Source organism: Scylla paramamosain, chromosome 16 (genome assembly GCF_035594125.1).
Source record: "Scylla paramamosain isolate STU-SP2022 chromosome 16, ASM3559412v1, whole genome shotgun sequence".
NCBI classification, from domain to species: Eukaryota; Metazoa; Arthropoda; class Malacostraca; order Decapoda; family Portunidae; genus Scylla; species Scylla paramamosain.
In genome coordinates this window covers 5,014,935-5,032,962 of record NC_087166.1, presented here as the reverse complement: position 1 = coordinate 5,032,962, position 18,028 = coordinate 5,014,935, and positions in this window count along the sequence as shown.

Genomic DNA, 18,028 nt, shown 5'->3' with positions numbered 1-18,028 from the left:
TTAGTATTATTAATGGTATTCGACTTTCAAGTTTAATGGAAATTATCCGTAGCGTTAGAAAAAGAAAAGAAAAAAGAAAAGAAAATAAGGCTAACAGGATTGATATTTTTTTCTTTGAGTTCTTTTGTGTGAATACTGCATATCAATTTTTACCACGCGGCAAGTTTAATTAATATTGTATTTCCCATTTTTACAATAAAATGATAAAACTAACAATTACTTCCCAAACTGATAATAAAAGTGACGCCAGTGAATCGAGAACGCAGCAAGGGAGCTTTAAAAGAAAACTAGACAAATTTATGGGTGGGGACGATAGGTGGAAATAGGAACGCATATTTCATACAGGGACTGCCACGTGTAGGCCTGGTGGATTCTTGCAGCTTCCCTTATTTTCTTTTGCTCTTGTGTAAGTCACACATCAACACTTTCATTGCTAGACATTCTTTTTCCATAATCCCTTACAACTTTTCAGATATTTTTGTATTAAAGCAAGTTAGGTATTCTTGCAGCCAAGAAAATTCAAAATTAATCTTTTATTGTCTCTTTACTCTGTACGTCAATGCAAACTACATTTTTATACTGGTATGAATGTTACCAGAACACGACCAAAAAAGAAGAAGAGCGAAATAAACGTACAGCCAGGCAGGTAAACAAAACAAGAACAAGTAACATTGGGATCCTGTATGAAGCATAGTAAGGAGTACCAAGAGGATGATCACGCATGAACGAACGAACGAAACTATAACACCATGTTATTATTACTATTATAATGTCTATACACAGTAAAGTATATGAGAAAAAACTTTATAGTACATCATCAGGCACCTCTTTCCCCACCCCCACACACACAAACACACAAACTCACACAATGCAGAAATGCGTCACCAGATAAAAATGCTGGTCAAGGAGAGCCGACCGAAGAAGGTCACCGCGAGACTGACCGGAAAATGAATGAAGGTGTGCAAGGAATGGAAATAAAGAAAACCAAGAGCAACACAACAATTAATGAATGTGTCTACAGCTGCGTGTGTGTGTGTGTGTGTGTGTGTGTGTGTGTGTGTGTGTGTGTGTGTGTGTGTGTAGAAGGTTTACATACACGTGCACCTGTGACTTAATATTTTGCATTCACACAACCACACACACACACACACACACACACACACACACACACACACACACACACACACGTTGTTTGTCTTCGTCTTGTCCTCTGTGTCATAAATTAAGCTCAGGATGTGATACTATACATGTGTGAGGCGACTTATCATTAATATAATCTTAGGTATGATGATGATAAAGATAATGACGTCAGATGGTGATGAAAATAAAGTTTCAGTATTTTAATCACTGCAGTCATTTCCCATTTATCTTGTTTATGGTGTACTTCCTAAAATCACACAATCTGTCTCTTTCCGATTATCTTTACTTTTTCTGCTTTCTCTGTCCACGTCAAGTCGAGTCTTTCTCTATCCACAGCAGGTCTTTCTGCTACATTCATCCTTTCTGTGATCACGCCAAGTCTTCTCAATATCATGCCTTTTTTGATCCTCACTGGTCTTTTCAGTTATCTTCCTCCATTTTCTATCCACAGCAGGTCTTCAAATAATCATAACACCTATCCACATCTTTTAATATATTACTCTTTTTCTTCTCCACAGTACCCTGAATATCACTTTAATAAACCACATTTCAGACTCCTTGATCCACTTAGTCCTCTCTCACTAGCCTGGACCACAAAACACTTTAAACAGACAAATGGTAAGTCACTTAACACTTAAACAAACAAGAGGTAAGAAGATTGCTCACATTAATCTGATAAACAAGCCCCGCCCTTCCAATCCAGCATCCACAAGTCACGTGCATTATTCGCATTATCCACCTGACGGTCTCAAGTGACAAGTACACGAGAGGTGGAAGAGTAAGGGCCTGTCTTCCTTATCGGGTTAATTTCAGTAGACGAACTCACAATCTCATTTTGCATATATCTTCCTTGTTGTTGTTGTTGTTGTTGTTGATGATTTTGTTGTTATTGAGACTGTGTTTGTTTGTTGTTGTTTCTCTAATTCTTCATTCTTTTCTCTCCTTTTTCTTTCCTTTTTCTTCTTCTTCTTTGTTTTTTTTCCTTTATTTTATCCTGAGAGCTTTTTTCTTGTGTGTTTGTTTGTTTGTTGCTTCTCTTCTTTTTCCTCTTCTTGTTCTTCTTGTTCTTCTTGTTTCTCTTCTTCATCTTCCTCGTCATCGTCTTCATCATCTTGTTATTCTTCCTTCTCATGATCCGCATCGCTTATTAAGTATTCCTTGTACCAATACTTCCTTTCCTCTTTATTCTTTCTTTACTCTTTGTTATACGACCATGCTTTTCAAATACTTCACTTGCAGTAAACCTTAACGCAACACATCTACACTTTACCACACTTCACTAACGTTCATTTACTTAATTTGACACTTCTCACTTTTCAGTTTACACTCCTTCATTTATTCATCTTTCACTTTCAAATAGTTCAGTTTCTTATACTTTTTTTTTTTTAACTTTAATTCCACTTCCATTCCAGTTCACATCATTAATAAAGCTTTACTTACACAATATTTTTCTCTCTATCGCCTCCTTCCTACAGCCGCTGCCTACTTCACAGCCAGCATGTACCCAATATAGACAAGAGGCACGTAGTCTATATAGAAAGTACTTAACTAAGGCAAGAAGAGGCACGTACCTAACAGAGACAGCAAGAAAACACGGATACTTACAGCAGAGTGATGATGCAGATAATGATGAGGATAATGATGGTGATGGAAACAAAAACGAGGACATGAGGTTGGATATAGAGGAGGAGGAGGAGGAGGAGGAGGAGGAGGAGGAGGATAATGGTGATGATTGATGATGTGAAAGAAAAGAAAAAAAACTAAGTATCTTGTAATTACACACACACACACACACACACACACAATTTCACCACACGCTTAACGTAAAGTAGAAACAAAAAACACACTCCCTTAAATGTCTGTGGTCAGTGTTACTCAAGCGTATTTCTCACACAAGGAGAAAAATATAGACCAGAAAATGAACAAAAAAATATACTAACTCTCAGTCTTTCGTAGGTCCAATCTCTCTCTCTCTCTCTCTCTCTCTCTCTCTCTCTCTCTCTCTCTCTCTCTCTCTCTCTCTCTCTCTCTTTTTCTTTTTTCTAAATAACCCGCGTTTTCTTTACCTTTTCCTGATTTGTTTCTTCGTTTCCTTCCCTCCTAACGATTTCTCTTTAACTTGTTTTCCTTATCCTATTTTTTTCTGTATCTCTCTTTACTTTCTCATTCACCTTTCGTAAGCTCTTCCTCACTTGTACTTTTATCTTCCCTCTTTGTCTTCTCCCTTTCTCCTGTCTTCATTATCCTTCACACTCCCTCTCCTTCCTTTCACTCTCCTTCATCTATCCTCACATCCCTCTCTTCACTTTCTCTTCACCTCACCTCTTCTCCAGTCCTTTATTTTTGTTACTCTTTCTTTCATCTTTCTTTTGCCTCCCCGTCTCTTTTTCATCTCTCCTTTGTCCCTCTCATTCACCCTCATCTAACGATCTAATCCTTTCCTTCTCATTCTTCCCGTCCTCTTTTTCCTTTCCTTCTCATTCTTCCCGTCCTCTCTTCCCTTTCCCTTTCATTCACCTTCCTTTTCTTATCTTGTCATAAAACACTTTCACTACTACAACCACTCACTTTCAAACGCCACAAGCACGACCCTACACACACTTCAGACTACAAATGAGTGACGAAACAAGTGTCCAAACAACTTTATTTTCTATTCGATTTGCGTCCACATGAAAGAAAACAGGAACGAACTCAATTACAAAGCGATATATGGTGCAAGTACAGTAGGAAGGTGAAGCATATCGGAAGCCCTAAAAAGGAGGAGAAAGCCTGAACGAAATACCTCCGCGAGTTAGAGACCGCGAGAACTGAAGACTAAACGTGGGAGCTTGACAGGACAGCCGTGACCCGAGGGAGCTCAAGGAGTGGCCAGCCTCGTGCAGTATTGAGGCTGCTTCTTCGGCGTGTTTGTCAGTACCTGTTTGCTTACTACTGAAGATGTGACGATTGGAAGAAGCTGAGGGAGGAAAAAAACTGGATTTTCTCAAGTTTTCGAGTAGTTAAGTCTTCTTCCACTGGTTTATCTCTGGCAGGCTGTGTGTATTGAGGAGGGAAGGTTTAATCACTTTAACAGGTTTTCCACAGACTAAAGGGTTCTTGTAAATGTTAATCAGATGATAATTGAAAGAGTCGTCAAAGTAGCATTCATGTAGATTTATTTATTCATTATGTTATTCTATTATTTTTATTTATCTAACTTCATTTATTTTCATTACTATTTTTAGCTTACAGTGACTTATATTAAATATGTAATACCATGCTACGTTTGTGCTCTCTACGTGACAGTATGCTTGGAAAGACGCATGTAGTACACACGGGTTTCATTACTGATATTTAAACCCAATGATACTTTAATTCTGAACGAAGCAGCAAGTCACTGGTCGTCCGAATAATGCAGTGTGTTGAGAATAATGAAGGTGGGATGATACAAGTCCCTTTAAAGGGCTTCCCACCCAATAAAGCTTTTTTTTTTCTTTGCATAACTGCTTGTACTAATCGTTACAGTATCAGTAATAAGCACTGAAGGTGTGACAAGGCCGGCACACCTTTTTCTTTTCAATCCTTAATTTTTTTTTCTCATGACTGTTACTGCTGATAAATGAAAACTTATCATTTCATAAATATTCATAAGTCTCTCTTTCTTCTCTCTCTCTCTCTCTCTCTCTCTCTCTCTCTCTCTCTCTCTCTCTCTCTCTCTCTCTCTCTCTCTCTCTCTCTAATAAGACTGACGTATCAGATACCACTGGAAATGCCTCAGCTGGTCTCTTTACAAGGGAGAGAAAGGCTCTGGGAAGTCAGGAGACGTGCAGGAGGTGGGTCACACGCCTGACCTCGCCGGGGAATGGGTCAGGGAAGGGTCCTTTCCCCTCCCGGCGAGGGGGTGATAAAACCAAACAATGATGAATATTACAAAGAATGACGTGTAAGTGATGTGTGATGTGTGCGAGCGAATTTACTGTCTGGAATATACAAAAATGACTAATGAAAAAAGTTACTCATGGGCACTGCAGGCTGGGGCTTATCCTGCGTCCTTCCTGCTTACAAACTGGTTTTCCCACAACCATGGCGTGCCTGTGAGGCTGATGGACCGCTCCTGGAAGCACCTGTGCCTCGGAGCACCTGGTACTGGAACACCTGGCGAGGGGTGGGACTACACTGGTGTTCAAGGGCGCCTTCCACATCTGCTGTATGGCAATGACTGGTAACTAGGGTGTTTTTTGGCTTTCTCGATGACACAACTTTTTTTATATTTCCCCTTTTTTTTTTAAGTTTAGGGTGTGTGTCTCTCTCTCTCTCTCTCTCTCTCTCTCTCTCTCTCTCTCTCTCTCTCTCTCTCTCTCTCTCTCTCTCTCTTTAAGTCTACGGTATCCTCTTTTTTTCTTATCCTCTCTCTTCTTTTAAGTCTACGGTGTGCTCTCTGCGCCTCAAGGTTCAGTAGCCTGTTTGTTCTGACAGCTTACTACTTAGTTTCCCTCTTTACAGTGACCGATGGAGCCATTCTGCGTCCTTCTCCAACATTAAGCTAAAAAAGATAAAAAAATACGATGCAGTAACGACTATGGGAGTGACTTTTAAGGGCAGACAGGTAAGTAGCGGACGCCTGGAGTACCCAACGACAGGTGTCTTATCTGCACCACGTGACCACCGCGCCTTAACCCACTTAGCCATAAAGCTCAGGAATAAAGCAACAATTCTTTCAGGAGACACGACCTTTTTATCACCTCCTTTAGGAACGACAAGGAGTGGCTCTCCCTCGTCCCTTATACAGCGCACAGCTACTCAACCCATGACACCACCACGGCAGAAATAAAACACAAGGGACCCTCAGCGAATACCAAGTAACCGAGAAATGTCACTTGATTGGTTAAGAGAAACACTGGACCCACTTGGCGTTCACTGACACTTCTCACCTTCAAGAAGAAAATAAAATAAATAAAATAAAATAAATTGATATAAAAAATAGTAAATAAATAAATAGGTAAATAAATAAAAATACAAAAATGCAAAATATAAAATAAAATGAAAATAAAAGAAATATAATAAACAAAAAAAAACTAGGTAAACAAATAAACACGCACGCAAAAAAAAAAATATATATATATAAATAGATGAAGAAAATAAATAAATAAACAAAAAAGATCACAGTCCCACATGAAAACTCGAACGTGTAAATATCACCGCAAATAACAAACCAAGACCGATTCCAGTGCCAGTAAGTGTTACGTGTCCTGGTGGGTACTCAATACTTAGAAGCTGCGTGAGACGAGAGATAAATCTACGTCCTTCTTGGGTTCATACGTTTGTACGATTCTCACAGTGCAGTGGGCGGAGACACAAGGAGTGGGTGGTGTTTAGGGCGGGTCCTGTGGTGGATATAAGGGCGGAACAGATGTGTCCAGGAATGAAATCGAGTAATGGGTGGGGATGAGGGTGGATCCGAGTCTGAATATAGTGAAAATTAACCGTAACTGAACGAACGAGAACTTCGAAGAATACACACTAGGAAGAAAAAGTTGCGAAGTATGATAATTTGATACAGTGAAATGGAGGACTAAAAAAAGGTAAAGAAAAGAAAGAAAACAAGGAGCTATCAATTGCGTCACCCACGAATATATTGAAGAGGATTTAGCTGCAGGTAGTGAGGGAAAATATAGAAAGTTAGGAAAATAATTGCTAAATATGAGAAACTGATGCAGTGAAAAGAAGATCCACAAAAGGTAAAGAAAATAGGTAGCTATAAATTGCGCTTTACATAAAATAAATAAATAAATAAATAAATAAACGAGGAATTATCTACAGGTAGCGAAGAGAAATACAGAAACTTATGAAAAAAAAAAAAGATTGCCAAGTATGAGAATCCAATGTAATGAAAAGGACAGAAACACAAAAAAGGTAAAGAAAACAAGGAACTATAAATTGCCCTTCACATAAATACATTAAACGAGGATTTATCTATAGGTAGCCGAGAAAAAATTAAGAAACCTTGGACGACTGAGGAATAATGAATGCTGGAGACGTGCCTGGCGAAGGGTCGTGTTGGACGAGGCCGAACGCTGCATCATGAGAGGGGGCCGTGGGAAATAAGTAATTGTTCACAGGGGAGCGTGGTGTACCTGGGGATGGTGGAAAGCAGCTCGTGGGGAATGAAGAGGTAACGGGGGGTGAGTTTAGGAGGGGATTAAGGAGTCGTGGGTTGGGGGTGGGGGAAGTCGTGCCGCATGAGTGGTGGTGGCGATGGGGGTGAGGAAGGGTCGTTTGGAGGTGTGAAGGGCAGGAAGGTTCAGGCACTTTGGGGTAAATGTTTTCACTGCTAAATAATTTTCCCCATAATCGTCTGCAACTTTTCAAACTCTTATCTTTTTTGTGCTAGTGTCTTAAATAGTCCTGTAGCGTAGAAGTGACAAATCTTTTCACTGCTAAACGATTTTTCCCATAATCTGCAACTTTTTAGACACAAATTTTCGCACTACAGTCTCTTAAAAACAGTTTTGTAGCATCGAAATGACAAATCTAACTTATTATTTTATTTTTAAGTCCATACAAACAAATTATTATTTTTTTTACCGTGCTATATTAAAGAACAACAATAGCAGCCAAAGAGATTGAGTCACCAAACGGGAAGCATGATGTGGAAGTGGCGAAGGTACGGTTGTCTCAGGAGAGAGGTAAGAGGGGCGGGTTCAGGCTGGGCGGGGAGGCAGCGAGGGAGTCATGGGAGGCTGGAGAGAGAGATGAAGAAAGACATCATGAGAAACTGACAAACCACTTGGAGCCGCTAGTTCACAGGAAGGCAGGTGAGTCACGCTTCTGAGGTGAGGCGAGTCAAGTGGGTGTCTGGCTGAGGCGCGGTAGGAGGAGAGGGAGGGTGAAGGATGAAGAGTTTGATGGATATCCAGGAAACAGGAATTTCTTGATTGATAATAGGAGAAAAAAAGAATAGAGAACGGAGGGTTCTCTGTTCTGAAACGACAAGATAATATATATACTTTAAATCCTTCTGTCAAAAAAAAAATCTGACTGCGTTATTCCAGAAAAAATGAGCTTCAGAAAAATAAATACATAACCTAATATCAAAGGTAGACCAAAATAAAATGTGAATCAGTTCATACTCTACATGTACCAAGAACAAGATCAAGCAAGTGAGTAATACAAAACAACCATTTCAAACGTCAGAATATACACAATTTTGTAAAAGCGTGCAATTCTTAGCCAACTCGCAGGAAAATTGTGTGAGATGTGCTAATACACACTAAATACTCCCGTCAAGGTATGATAATCTATGTGGTAATTAACGAAGCAGAAAAAGGCATCAATAACTCAACCTCGTACCTCTTTAAAAAAAAAATATATATTCTGCAGACGAGTGACTTTCTCTAAAACAAGTGACATTTCCACTCACCAGGTTACTATGACCCGGTCTGGACATGTTCACTTAACTCGCAATTGCTCGGTCAAAACAGCTGTAAATTCATTAACTCTCTCTCTCTCTCTCTCTCTCTCTCTCTCTCTCTCTCTCTCTCTCTCTCTCTCTCTCTCTCTCTCTCTCTCTCTCTCTCTCTCGTTTACAATTTTTATCATCATTATTACTACTGTTGTCATTATTTAACGTTTTTATATATTTTTTTCGACTTTACTGCAATGAAATTAATATTTTACTGTAACACTGTCCTTTAAAAATAAGCTGGTTTTCATTTTTTATTTTTTTTCGGGATAAAAATATAAACAAGCATTTCTTTAACATATGGGAAGAAAAAAGGAAGAAATATTCTCTCTCTCTCTCTCTCTCTCTCTCTCTCTCTCTCTCTCTCTCTCTCTCTCTCTCTCTCTCTCTCTCTCTTTCCCAATACTCTTTCGAGGGTCGCCTCCTTCCCGTGTGTCTCAAGATGTGGGTCAAGGGGGAGTGGCCAGGTGGGCTGAGCCAGGTCAAGTTAGGTGAGGCCGCAGGGGGTGAAACTGTAGTGTGTGTGTGTGTGTGTGTGTGTGTGTGTGTGTGTGTGTGTGTGTGTGTGTGTGTGTGTGTGTGTGTGTGTGTGTGTCTGGCGTTCTACAATTATGACCAATTATGACAAAATCTCATCACTGCTGTTGCTGCTGTTATTGCTACTATCCTTACCACCACCACCACCACTACTACTACTACTACCACTGCTACTACTACTACTACTACTACTACTACTACTACTACTACTACTACTACTGCTGCTGCTGCTGCTACTGCTCTTAAACCATTACTGTTGATAATAACACTTGCATTCTAGTATGTTTTATGTACTCAGCGGCCACATGATATAACAAACAGATAGAAAAATAGTTCGCTTCACAAGCTGAACAAAACAACAGAAAAGGCAACATTTTCACCATCGTCCCCGTCGCAAGTGCCCCCACATCCATCATTATCAGCGACACCCAGCCATCATCGCCACTACCATCGTCATCTTTATCGCCATACATCATCATTGCCATTAGCCATCACCATCTGTCTGCCTCCCACCACGACCACCACCGCCACGCACTTATACGGAGATGGAGTTTATCTATCCAATCTTGCTGGTGGTGCGGGGCCAAGCAGACGGGCGAGCAGGGATTGGTGAGATTGGATAGGGGTCAGAGCGCTCAGCAGGTTGCGATGAGTGGTGGACGCGTGGAGGTACAAGGGGCGGGTGTATGCAGGGAACAAGTTTTGAGTGAGGGGTGCCCGGGGAAGGTCGAGGCGGCGGCGAGCTGGTTACTACAGGATTCCACGGTCTGTCTACCTCACGCCCTTCATTCAGCTCCATTCAGGCGGAGACTTTTACGTGTTCTTTTCTGTTTCTTTCCGGCTGAGGTGGTGGTGGACTCTTACTTTCATCTGAGGGAAAACCTAAAGAGCGTAGACAGAACGCTTATTTGATACTTCGGATCTGAAACTTACTGGGAAAATGTGTTTGTGTGGATATACAGCAAGAATTTATGCAGCACTAACGATAAGCAGAATACGAGTAGATTTTTCAAGTCCTCAAATTTTTCACGAAAAAAAAAGCAGGAAGTTTAACAAGCATATATTTCCAAGAATTTTATCAGAGGAATGAATATAACGGCGAGAGGCACACCTTCATAACACGAGCTCCAGCTTTAGGTCACTCACTCTCCTCACACAAAAACACGCGATTCTGATTAAAAAAAAATAAAAAAAGAACACAGCCAGACTTGTTCATGCCTTGCAAAGGGAAAAAAAAAAGAAAGTGAGAAAAACACCACCAAAATAAGAAAGCGCTATTTCCACCCAACTCGATGAAACAAAAAGAGTCTGGCCACACCTCGCCACGCCTCGCCATAAGGTAATGCTGCCCTTCCCTCGCCTTCTTACATAACAGGTCATGGACGGGTGGGCACAATGACACGACATGCTTGGAATTTTACAACCAAACCAAACCGGTACGGCCTCTCCTCGCCTTTACCGAGGGTCACTAGAGGACGCTGTGTGGAGGGAGAGGAGGAGATAGAGCAGGAGGGGAGAAGGAGGAGGGGGACGACGAGGAGGAGGAAGGGCCACGGTCTCACTTACTCCCTGGAACCCTCTCACTTTCCAGGACAGGGTTTGACGTTCACTTTGAGCCCCTCCTACTTATCAAAATCCTTTTATGTGTTGTATGGATTAGTGGTATTGCTTTACATATACCCCAGGCATTTCCGAGGTGTGGGAACCTGTGTATGTTCGGAAACGTGAGAGAAGATACTGATATTTCAAGGAACTGGCAATGCTGAGTGTTTCTCCCTCTCTCTTCTAGACATAACACGCTATTTCATTCCCCTCTCAACATGACATTCTCTCTCTCTCTCTCTCTCTCTCTCTCTCTCCTCTCTCTCTCTCTCTCTCTCTCTCTCTCTCTCTCTCTCTCTCTCTCTCTATCTCTCTCACAACCTGCCTTTCACTTTCTTCTAACAGTCCGTCTTCTGTTTTTCTCACATCCTGTCCCTTTTTGCATCACGGCCTTCCTCTTTCTTATTAGACTGTCCTATTTTTTTAACCTGTCGTCTTTCCCTCACAACCTGCTTCTTTCTCTCCACATTGCCCTTCTATTCTCATAACATGTCCTCTTTCCTTCATAATCTCCCACTTCTTTCCCTCTCACAGCCTACATGTTTTTTTCTTTATGATGTAACTTATTTTTTTCCCCCATAATCTGTTCCTCTCTTTCCCTCACCTCTCCCCTTTTCTTCTTACAACCTGCCAGATTTCCCAACACAACATTCTTTTTCTCATACACCACAATCCTTTTTTTTCCTAGCTCACCATCCTCACTTACTAGCAGGGGCAGAGGCAGATGCACACTCGATTCATAGGAGCTACCAGTGAATGCAGGTGAGGAACTTTTATGCTAATACCTCACTACCTCCTGCTTCGCCCCGACTGTAGGAGGAAGGGTGTGGCTCGGTCCGATTGCAACTACGGCTCCTTGAAGTTTACGACGAGGAACGTGAGAGAATACTGACGAGGTTCATCTTGGTAGGAAAATGCACTTGTAAATGTAGTGTGTGATGAGAGAGAAAGGCGAGGAGGAGGGGAGAGGAGAGAGGAAGGAAGGAGAGTAGAGAGTGGTAAGGAGAGTGGTAAGGTTATGCATGATGGAGTTTCAGAATAATTTGTTCCTGCTGGCGGTGACAAGAGGATCGTAAAGTAAAGGAAAGTGTTGGGAAAGTATGTTATCATTAGCTGTGTTGTCGTTTAAAAAAGTTTTCCTGTTTTTCTAATGTCTTTATCTTTGCTGTGAGTTAACGTTGTTGCTTTCTTATCTCTGGTTGATGTTGTTTGGCTTTATGTTATTATTATTATTTATTTTTTTTGTCAATTTTGTTTGTTTGTACTGTTCTTGTTGTTGTTGTGTTGTTGTCGTTGTTGTTGTTCTGTTGCTGTTGTTGAATGGTACATATTACTATAATTGCTATTATTATTATTACTATCATCATCATCATCATCATCATTATCATCACTAATAGCAATACTAAAAGTAGTGTGTTACCACCACCACCACCACCACCACCACCACCACCATCAGTTAACAAGTTTCACACCAAGTAAATAACGAGAGAAAATTTTAAGACAATCAGATAACCCTTCGAGAACACACATCATTATCTTAACCACAAGCTCAGGCGATAAAAGCTTACGCCAAAACTGTATTGATCCCTGATACCTAATAATGATACTTAGGACAATCCCCTATCAACAAACAAGCTCGCCGGCATCTTATCACGTCTATAATCTCTGCTTCTATCGAGTTTCATCACAAGAAGGAGGAGGAGGAGAAGAAGTAAATGCAGCTTTCACAAAAATCTTTCTTCTCTCTAAAAGCTTAAGGAAGTTCCAGCGAAGATTATTAAGAAAGATACACTGAGGAAGCTGAGTAAAGGAATATTCCGTAAAAGGTTTGAACAAGATTGCCGGCACTGCCCCGTCACACCGCAACCTCCGCCACCTCTTTTACAATCCTTGCAGCAAAATGCATCCAAAAAATAATGAAATTCAGTTTTTTTACGCTAGGTTCAAATAATGCAATAACAACAAAAATTACTACTATTACTATTATTATTACTACTACTACTACTGCTATAATAACAAAATCGCAATGAAGGTAATAATCTGAAGAACACACACGCTTTGCATTTTCTGCTAAAACGATTCTGCACTCACAAACTTAGTATGCAAAATAGAGCCGCAAGAAAAGCGTAGGCTGAGAGAGAGAGAGAGAGAGAGAGAGAGAGAGAGAGAGAGAGAGAGAGAGAGAGAGAGAGAGAGAGAGAGAGAGAGAGAGAGAGAGAGAGAGAGAGAGAGAGAGAGAGAGAGAGAGAGAGAAATAAATCAAAACAAGTCTGAGATTTTATCGAAATTAATTATGTTAGTAGTTTTCTCGCTTTATATATGACGCATGCAAATTACTACTACTATTATTATTATTATTATTATTATTATTATTATTATTATTATTATTATTATTATTATCATTATTATTATCTTTACATTTTGCATTTTTACTATTATTATTTCAGCAACGTAGGAAAATAACTTTTTTTCTTCTTTTCCTCCTCCTCCTCCTCCTCCTCCTCCTCCTCCTCCTCCTCCTCCTCATTCTTTACGTGTCGCCAGAATCGACGTTTCTCCTCTGAACTCTGTACTATAGCCACTAAAAACTCGCGCTCTCATCCACTCCAGGGCCTTATGCTCATAAATACCTTGCTGTAAACAGGTGCATCGTGCGGCGGGGTTAAGAGCTGTGTAAGAACGCGGAAGTGATACAAGATAGTGAGATAAAGCCCCCCTGAATGGTCGTCCCTTCCTCCTGAGTACCTGACGTAACGCACACCACCTATGTTACTTAGGGGGCAGCTGGGGAGTTTAAAGTGTGTATGTACAAGATGTAAGATGGGACGGCGGTCTGGGTCTCGGTCTGGGTCTAGGTCTGGGTCTCTCTCTCTCTCTCTCTCTCTCTCTCTCTCTCTCTCTCTCTCTCTCTCTCTCTCTCTCTCTCTCTCTCTCTCATATTCAACTCAGACGTAGCAAGTCCAGTGCTATTAGGGAAGACATGTTAACATAAAAGAAGAAACTAAGTCTCAACCTTACTACTAAGATTACGAAGAGGAAAAATTTACACTATCGGTCATTTGAACAAAAATAATAAAACTCCAGCACTCGACATTGCTAATATGACCACGTACAGAAAAACAAAAGAAAATACAGTTTTAGTTATTCTATAATAAAGAAAGAAGCTCCAACACTCGAACCAGGCGTTGTTAAGCTGTTGGCTCACACACTTGATAAAGGAAGCGAGTGTAAATAGCGGCACAAGAGGAGTAGGCTGATCCTTTAAACGACCATGAGCAAGCGTTCGCTGAACCACTTAATTCACTATTTTCCTCGTATTTTGAAGGATTTACGAAGACCACAGATGGGTTCTCCTCAAGACATTTTTTTGCCATCATCAGCTGAGTGCCGCTGCTCTATTCCCATTTACCGGTTGTTAAGTCAGGTGATATTCAGATGTTTTGTACGTATTCAAGACCGGAACCGCCTCGCCATGCAGATCACGTGACTTTTATACGCATTAGTAATCTTTAATAAACAAGTGCATAAAAATATATCAAACTATATTAATAAAAACACATTAATCCCTGTGCTTTTCAGTATTTTTCTCGTTAAATGATACATAAAGTACAGGATATTGATCTCTCCACAAAAAAGAAGATAAAAAAAAAGATATATGTGGTACAATCTTACCTTAAGGCGACACTACAACAGAGGCACCAAATATGACAACAGGAGCAGGCGCTGTAAACTTCATCTGTGTGTGTGCGCCAAGTTAGGTGGAATACTCAAACATTTTCCGAGGTCATGGGAGGACACACACATGCATGCACACCCAAAGACACACACACACACACACACACACACACACACACATGGAGAGAGAGAGAGAGAGAGAGAGAGAGAGAGAGAGAGAGAGAGAGAGAGAGAGAGAGAGAGAGAGAGAGAGAGAGAGAGAGAGAGAGAGAGAGAGAGAGAGAGAGAGAGAGAGAGAGAGAGAGAGAGACTGGAAAATAAGAAGTAAGAAAAGTATAAAACAAAGAGAAAGAAATAAAGCAACAAAAAGGATGAACCAAAAAAAGTAAATAAAGAGATAAAAAGAGAAGAAAAAAGCAAGAAAGAAAATAGAAGAACTTGTTAAGGCAAAGGTGAGACGAGAAAATATTATTAGAGGTGTCATTATTCATTCTGCCGACGATAATTTCACCCTTGCCTCGAGTGAAGAGTGAGAAAAATAAGGTGTGAGAGGGAAAAAATGACCGAGAGAGAGAGAGAGAGAGAGAGAGAGAGAGAGAGAGTCCTTCAGTCCACATGATATACAGTCTTAGAGGAGGGAGCGTTTCATTGTAACATCGTCAGCAGCAGACAGGAAGATTAACCCAACAATATACCGCCACACAAAGCATCACAGAACACCCACGTCAGTCTGTGTGCATGGAAAGGGAAAGTGAAGAAAATAAACCCTGAATTATAGGGACACGGCCTTCGATGAGATTATACACCTGACGTACACCTGATTTACTAAGAATAAAGCACAAAGATACATTGAAAGAAATGAAGAAAAAAAAAATGGGAGGAGGAAAAAAAATATAACTGAAGTACAAGGGAACACCAAGGAAGAACAAATATTATCAGACCTGCTGGCGATCTATCAGTTAATCTGCATCAAGGGACGGGAGATCGTAAAGATGAGGTTCCTTCCCACCTACCATTTCCTTCAGCCACGCCGGTGATATAAAGACTTGAACATTTGTAAGAGAGGAATATCAATGCACATCCATGACTAAATTGACTAGGACTTTCAGGATTATTTCTATATGAACTCTAAGAAAATAACAATTGATCATTTAAAAAAAAACTTTTGGTCGAGTGAACTTCCTCTGCATACAAATTTTCAGAGAATAACAAATAAAAGCACATTTAAAAAAAAACTCATGCACTCTTTTGGCCAACCTCGCATGAACTCTTAGGGAATACTAATGAAACCTTCTTTTTAACAAACTTTCCTTCAAATAATCTCCCATTTTATGTTAACTTAGAGACAGCGACAAATAACGGAGCGACTTAAATACCCTATGCATTCCCTTGACCCACCTCACTAACACTTAAACACTTCATAGCCTTACTACAACTACTACACGACCCACTCTGCCACGTCACCACCGAAACATCTTACTCACCGTATGAATGAATGAGGCAGAGACAGTACAACACACTGCCTGAGGAAACACCCCATGAACACCTCCAATTAAACCTGACAAGTACCTGAGACCTGTGACTAACGATCTCCTGCAGCCGAGATAGAGCGAGGCGAAACAATCCGGCCATTTCACGAGCCCTGACTGGAGGTGGCGGTGAAGGAGAAGACTTGCCCACTACAGCCCGAGGAGAGAATGTTACACTTTTATGTCTCTTTTTATTACGGTGAGGAGGTGGTGATGGTGGTGATGGTGGTGGTGGTGGTGCTGGTGGTTGTAATTGAGAGAAAGAGAGAGAGAGAGAGAATGGAAATACATAAGTGAAAGGAAACAAAACATAAAGGAGTGAAAGGAAATTTTAAAGAGAATATTTCATGATCAGAACAAGAAACACACAATGAAGCAAGAGTGCGAAAGAAGAGAAGGAAAACTGAAGATGTGTGAAGAATATTTAAGCAAAAATTTATGCGAAGAGAGAGAGAGAGAGAGAGAGAGAGAGAGAGAGAGAGAGAGAGAAGAGAGAGAGAGAGAGAGAGAGAGAGAGAGAGAGAGAGAGAGAGAGAGAGAGAGAGAGAGAGAGAGAGAGTCCCCAAACCTCTCATTAGTTATACCTAAAGTCAGTGACTCCACCTTAAACAGAAATGAGGCATGCATTATTTATCAGCAGCAGCGGAAAACGAACAGAAAAGGAAGACTAAAGAGAAAAAGGCTCAAGAAAAAAGACTCGTAATTATGATGACTGCTTCGAGGTGGAGGAGGAAGAGGAGAAGAATTAACATGAGAACATAGGAATCGTGGGCAGGGGAAAGAAAACCTGTCAGCTTATGAGGTTGCTTACCCCTACCAGTCTATAAATACCAATTGCTAATATAAAGCCACGACAAAAGTAAGAGGTGTGGAGGAAAGAGAGGAGGGAAATGTAGGAGAGGAGGAAGGAAAGGAGAAAGGAGAGGAAGAAGGAAAGAAGAAACGGGAAGAGGGATATGTACGAGAAGAGGAAGAAAAGGAGAGGGAGAAAGAAAGGAGAAAGGAGGAGGAGGAAAGACAGGAGAAAGGAGAGGAGGAAGGAAAGGAAGAAGGAAAGGAAAAAGGAGGGAAATGTAGGAGAGAAGGAAGGAAAGGAGAAAGGAGAGGAAGAAGGAAAGGAAAAAAGGGAAGAGGGATAAGTAAGAGAGGAGGTAGGAAAAGGAAAGGAGAAAGAATGGAGAAAGGAGAGGACGAAAAAAAGGAGAAAGGAGAGGAGGAAGGAAAGGAAGAAGGAGAGGAGGAAGGAAAGGAAGAAGGGGAGGAGGAAGGAAAGGAAGAAGGAAAGGAGAAAGGAGAGAAAGTAGAAAGCTTGATCCAAACTCTTCACACAGCTCAAGTGGCTCTGTTATTCTCTCATAATCCGTCCTTCCCTTGAGACACCATTGAGATACCGCGTCTTCATAAGATCTGCAACAGCCACCCGTACAAAGATCACTTAGGGCAGTAGCGGTGTCAAAAACCCGTATTAACCTTTCACTGGCATGGTCGTCTTTTGTTGACATTCAGATCACTGTAATAAATTGTTCGCATGAATATAAAGCAGGAAGATGACTACTGTAGTAAAAAAAATTATTCTTTTAAGAGTTATAAATGATTATGGGAAGGATTAACGAGCAGTGAAAGGGGTTAAACTGTTCTGGGGCCTTCATTTAGTCTCGAAGTTGCTCCTCACTCATAATTTACTCTCAAAGCTGGAAGTTCTTACCAAAGAGCGCTCTGGAAGTGGTAAGGAATAAAACTTTGCACAAGGTGTTTTACAAGAGTGCTTTGAGTGAGATGTGCAACAGTGAATGTCGGCATCGATAGTACAAAAGTAGCAGGCATGGAGGATTTTATTTGTTCGCTGTGATATGTTACGAAAATCCACTGATAGGGATAAAAAAGAAATATATAGATAATGAACCACTAAGAAAGTAAATATGAGATCTTTAGTGAAGGATACCAAACATAGCCCTAACCGGTGGCGCGTGTCCGTGAGATGAAAGCGCCCTTCATAAAACCTGTCCTATTATTAAGTAGTGCTTTCATTACGATAAACGAGTACTGGAGACGGTGCAAACCAGTGACCTCTCCTCGTTGGGTCATAGCTCAAATTAGCACTCCA